The following is a 6,028-nucleotide window of genomic DNA, read 5'->3' on the forward strand; positions in this document are numbered from 1 at the left end:
CAGCGAAGGGTTAAGGGGCAAGGGGCACAAACTGAAACTTAGGAAGTTTCATCTTAATAGCACGAGGAACTTCGGTACTTCGAGGATGGCAGAGCACTGGCACAGGCTGCCCAGAGAGGTTGTGGAGCCTCCTTCTCTGGAGATGTTCAAAACCCACCTGGACGTGATCCTGTGCAACTTGGTGTAGGTGACCCTGCTTTGGCAGGGGGGTTGGACTGGATGATCTCCAGAGGTCCCTTCCCACTCCAACCTTTCTGTGATTCTGTGAGTCACCAGTTTGCCAAACTCAGGGTAAATAGGTCTTTAACAACTGCACCATCCTGTTTACTTGCCTCGTTTGTTATTTCATAATATTTCCTAGGCTGCTGACAGTTTAAAAAAAATCTATTCTTTTGTTGAGGTAGAATTTACTGGTAATTACAGTTCTAATTTGCTTTCTCCAACAGCTGGAGAAAGAGGTACACATATGAAGCACATGTGCGGCATTGTGGGTGGGGAGGGAGAAATTCTTCTGCAGTATTTGTACATTAGAAATATGTCTGCCAACAAGCAAGTTCCCAAATGCCTGGGGTCCACATGTTGTGCAAAGGCAGAGCAGCATCTTGGCATGGAAAAGGAACATTGCATGAAGGAACCCAAAGTCTCCCCAGGTCACACTGTCCTCAAAGGAGATGAAAGCCCATGAGCTGCGAAGTGGTACCCCATCAGCTGTGTTTGCCACAAGGCAATGTATTTTGCTTTGGCTGCTTTGAAAGCAAACCCCTCAAAGGAAACATGTGCTGGGTATACAAATGCAGTGTTTCGTTTATTTAAGACACAAATGCAAAACCAAACAGGCTTTCACAGTTCTAAGTCACAGATGTCTTTAACGAAAAACAGCTATTGGAATGTTAATAACAGCTCCTTGTACCGTAAGCAATGAGTCCACTCAGTCATGCTTTTAGGAAACTAACAGTTTCGACAGATCAACCTATTAATCACTTGGCCTCCTAATAGTTCATTTAAGGGCAGCTCTTACAAATTTGTTAGCGTGCTGTGCCAACAGTTCACCGAGCGGTATACAGAGAGGTCCCATATTCTGCTCCTCTGAGGTCCTAAAATGACAAGCTCTCCTCTGAGATACCGATGAAGAATTCATTTGACCCAAACTGCTTCCATTCGTTCAGCCTTTAGTCATTTAGTTAACTCGGAAATGCTCCTGTGGCTACAAAACATTCATCAGTGCTAGGAAGATGACAATTCATGACCCCACACCAACAACCCTGGAAACCCAAGTGCCTGGCTGGCATAAAATATTGTCCCTTAGTGTAGTCAGTGAAAGATGATGATTTATACCGGCCATGAGAGAAACTGGAAAGTAAAATGGTTTTCTTTCACTGGAAAGAGTCAGGTAACTTGGGTAAGTATTTTTTGAAAGCGCTCGTCTGGAAAAAAAGGGAAGTTTCTGTTGTCTGGACCCCATGTTTTCCTCTGCAAGGTCTGCTGTCTGTGCTCCACAGCTTCATTCCCGAGAGCCTTCAGGTCAAGCTGCTTAAAGCTGATACGGGATGAAACAGACAATAACACCTGTTTGTTTGTGTTTTTTTTTTTCAATTTTCAGCCAGAAGCATGGACAGCACTGAACTGCACCATGTAAACTCATTACTTTTATATATTTTTAGACATTCTTTCAGGCTTAATCATTACTGTTGCCATTAGAAAGCCAGGAAAGACTAGCTACATCTGGATTTTCCTCTCCTTAAGCTTCAGCTTCAGGAATAAACATGGGTTTTATGATTGAGCCTGGTGCATGGCATGGAGTTCAGCCAAGGGAGGCTTTAGCTGTCCATATCCTCACTCTGTGGTTCCTCTGCGGCAGACCTCAGTGCTTAACATGGTGCCAAAACTCCTCTCCAGCTCCCTAGGCTGTCGGTGGGTTGGTTAAGCTAAGATGTGATGCTTCCCGGTGCAGAAGCGGGTACGTGTGATGGTGTGGGGACGGGAATTTCTGGCACAGGAGCAGGGCAGGCAGATAGAAGTCATAAGGCTGACTGTCAAACCCTTGATTCAGCAGTTGGTGGCTGTGCAGAATGGTGTCATTTATCCTCTCTGCTAAAGGCATGAGAAATGCCAGTAGCAAAGCACTTCATGGGAGGATGGAAGGCAAATGAAGCTGCCCGTTCTTTGTTTTATACCCGTATCTTACCCGCTGTTTGCTATAGTTCCTCCTCCCCTAGAACACAAGTAACTGGCTCTATAATCAAGGTGACAGCCTGGAAGACACTTTCCCATTATTTCTAGTGAAAGACACAAGAGACTCATTTTTTTTGGACCAAATTAATTTCCTCAATGCTGTAGAACTTGCGTCCTCCAGCCAAAATCGGAGTCGTCTCAAAGAGCAGCCGTGACAGCAGCTTACGCCGTGCCGGGCAGCCAGCTCACACGGAAGGACACGCTTTGCCGTTGAAGCAACGTTGTCTACAAAGAGCAGCGCAGGACAAAACTCCAAGTGTGTTTCCCTAGCCCTCTACAATGCCTCTTTCCAAAGGATGGTCATATTTTTAATCAAAGCATTCCATTATTGAATGAGAAACCTGTGGCTAACAAGTGCTGCTCCACGTGACTACATGGTGTACCCAGGTTTTCTCCTTCCCATCTCTACTCATACATGCAATTTACTACACCCACAAGGTAAGCAAGTATTTTTTCTTCATCCCTGTCAATAATATTCCAATTATAGAGACAACAGCTAAACTTACATCACAATGCTGGAGCGCACGTTCAATACACGTTCCTTGGGGTTTCTGTCCTAATGGGACATGGCACTTGTGCCTGCCACCGTCACCAGGAAAGCTCTGTGCTTACCCCAAAGAAAGCAGAGTCCCGTAATCTGCACATAGGTGTGTATGTGCGCACAGGCACACACATCTAGTAGGAAAACCATCAGCTCTTTCCCAGTAAGATCAATTCACAGATAATAATTGATTTGTGGAAAAGAAACGGGAAGGATAATAGGAGAGAACGGCTGTCAAAGGCAACGGTTTGCTACGTAACACTGTCACTTGGCCTGCCGTCGTCAAAGGTGAAAGTTTAAGAATGAAGCATCCTTGCCTCCCTGCGCTGCATGAGAACAGCCGGCGTCACAGGCTGCAGAAGTCAGTTGTTTTTGTGCAGGGTTCCTGTTTGCTACTCATTTCCCCTCCCTGTCCCAACACTCTGCCCCTTTAATGCTCTTCCAAGATTCCTTATAGGAGAAGGTTTGCTGCCAGCTCAGAGCTTCCTGTTGTACTCCGAGAGCCTTATCTCTGCAATCTTCATGCGAACTGCAAGGGGATTTTTTTTTTTTTTTTTTACAACCCGGGCCATTTCTATGGACTAAGCAGTCTCTCTGTTGCTGACTGAGGTGGTGCACTCTCTCAGAAAATTCATTGGGTAGATTTGTTTAGTTTGCAGGTTCCAAATTAATTTCTGCCTCTGTGATTTCTACAAAATGAATGCTGCCAGGTTGCCTTAATTAAAAGTCCTTTAAAAAGTTGTTTAAAATCCCCGAGAGATGCCCAGGAATCTGGCAAGTGTGTCTCTCCACCTTTCTTTGATTCCTTTTGTCTTTTGATTTTTTAGCACAGCTCTCTCATCTCTGGCCCTCTAAATCACACTTGTGCTCAGGAAATAAGAGCCTCCTTTTCTTGAAGCTCTTCTCAACTGCAAGAGCCTCACTGAAAGTCCGTCAACATTCAAAGTTAATGTAAATAAAAGGCCTCATTTCCCAGATCCTCCTTAATTTCCAGCGTCTCCTTACCTCTGCTCTTGTGCATCTTTGCACAGAAGCTGTATGAAAGAGAAGCTTTTAAAAATACGATCATATCACTAAGCCTTTCTTACTGAGTTCTACTCTGGGACTGGATGAAGATTGCTGCCGTGCCTGTCCTGAGGTACGAGCATCCTTGTGGTGGAAGGGTATGCTGGTACTTCTCCAGTGGCAGCCTAGCCAGCTGCCAGCAATGAGGTAAGAGCACTGGTGTAGCTGCCGATACAACTTTTAGCCAGGAGAAGTCACCCTGAGCAACACCATGGGCTCCCTGGATCAAACTCCAGATGCCAGATTTAGCGAGAAGTAGATACTCTCTCTAAGGACACCTAGGTTTGGGGCCTCCAAGATTATCCCACTGATTGCAGCAGCTATTAAGCGTCGATATCTTGGAGCATCTGGATTGTAAATGGCAGCAAAGTGACCAGCAGCAGGGCTTGCTTGTAGGAAGGAGCCTCTCAAAGTCGAGTTCAGAGCAGAGAGTCCCGAATCTCGGCTCTGTCCTGTGCCCATTTCTCTGAGGCCATCAGATCCATTTCACACTTTAAGAAGAGGGGTTGCACCTGGGAACACAGACACTTCTCAGGCTAATGAATAATTAGACCTTCCCAAACACTCAGTCTATATTAGAAAAGGATTTCTCTGCTCTTTGGTTGGTTTTTCATTTAAAATGAGAACAGCAGGTGAAGGCCTAATATCCTGGGCCAGTTCTTCATGCAAGATGAGTCAGGCTGAGTTGGCTTTGCTCTCCACATGAACCACAGACTTGCTGTTGTGGTTGTGTCTAGAAATGAGGTAGGGCTGTCCCAGAGGCTGCTCTTTGGGGGAAAGCTGCAGCGTTTCAGTGCTGCCATGGAGAAGGTGCTTTCTTATTTCTGTTCTTCCACTACAGTGCACAACCAGATGACACAGTTTATCACCTGAGATGCTGAGGTGCTTGGGCACGCTCACGGCTTTGGTATCAGCAGAGGAATTGTTGTCTACGCTGGTCAATACAATGACCCCAAAGAGACAAAGAGCTTAAGAGAGGTTGAAAGACCTGAAGAAGTGGCAGTGTGCTCTGTGTTTGTATGAGAAAGTGTTAATTCTAGCTTGTGTCTCCATGTGGCTGGATCTGACAAAAATTGTGCTGAGTGATGGCTTTTCTTTCCCTCTGTGCGGGGAATGAAGGAGTCAGAGCTGCTCGTGACACACAGCAGGGATGAGAAGGTGAGCAGCATTTCCACGGCCCAGAATATGACAGTGATAAATGCCACACTGTGTGGCAACGTGCTCGCCAGCTAACGCACCGGGTGGTAAACGCTCCCCGCCTGCAAACGGAGAATGGAGAGCTCTGTTAAAATCAATGAAAAGAGAAGGAAATGACAATCTGCCGAAGGAAAACTCTTGAGAACCTAACTGGGGCTTGAGAGAAAAAAAAGAGTAATATTGAAGAGGTGAGAAAAGTCCTGCTGGTGCTTGGGAATAAACCAGCAGAATGTTGTGTTACATCTCCTTCAGTGAATTCTCAAAGCAAGAGAGCAATACGTAGCTGAGAAGCCTGATCTGCTCCCCCAGCCCATGGCAGCCACTTAACAGCCCAAAGAGCGATCATCATTATCGGTAATTCATTTGTGAGGGCATGAGAGAGAACATGAGCTTTGAACAGACCCGTCCAACTGAGGATGTTGGCCGTTTCGCCTCGTAGAAAACGACTTGTGGACTCCTAGACAGCACCGGCCTTACAAAGCGACTTCATGCACAGCGAGAGTCCTGTTTCCCAAGAGACTCGTGAAACTGGCAGAAGCAAATTTTACCTTTTATTTCTGAACAGTTTTACTCTTCTTTTCTAATGAGGTTGTTTCAATTGTCGTCACAAGAGACCTGCCAAGCCAAATCTGGGCAGGCTGTGACTATGGCAGTGTCAGATGGAGAAGGAGCAGGTGGCCATGCCCCTAAGCTCTTTTCTTCCCCCACTGTCATCCTTGGAGAATGGTTAGCAAAGCAGCAGCCTTGCTTTTGGCATCAGAAGTTAATTTCCTAGCAAATTATTGAAAACTCAAAATTATTCCCATTTCCCACACAGCAGCAAATAATAAACTATTAATAGTAGCTTGACGTGAAGACCTGCACGGCTTGCCAAAGCAAGATAATTATTTGGCTACTTTGAGCAGCCCCCGTCAGGTAGCCTTTTGTGGCATTCGTTTACTGCTAGGCCCCCAAAGCCTCATTATACGATGTCCTGGGGAAGATCTGGAAAAC

This window comes from Cariama cristata, unplaced genomic scaffold (assembly GCF_000690535.1).
Source record: "Cariama cristata isolate BGI_N322 unplaced genomic scaffold, ASM69053v1 scaffold13613, whole genome shotgun sequence".
NCBI lineage: Eukaryota > Metazoa > Chordata > Aves > Cariamiformes > Cariamidae > Cariama > Cariama cristata.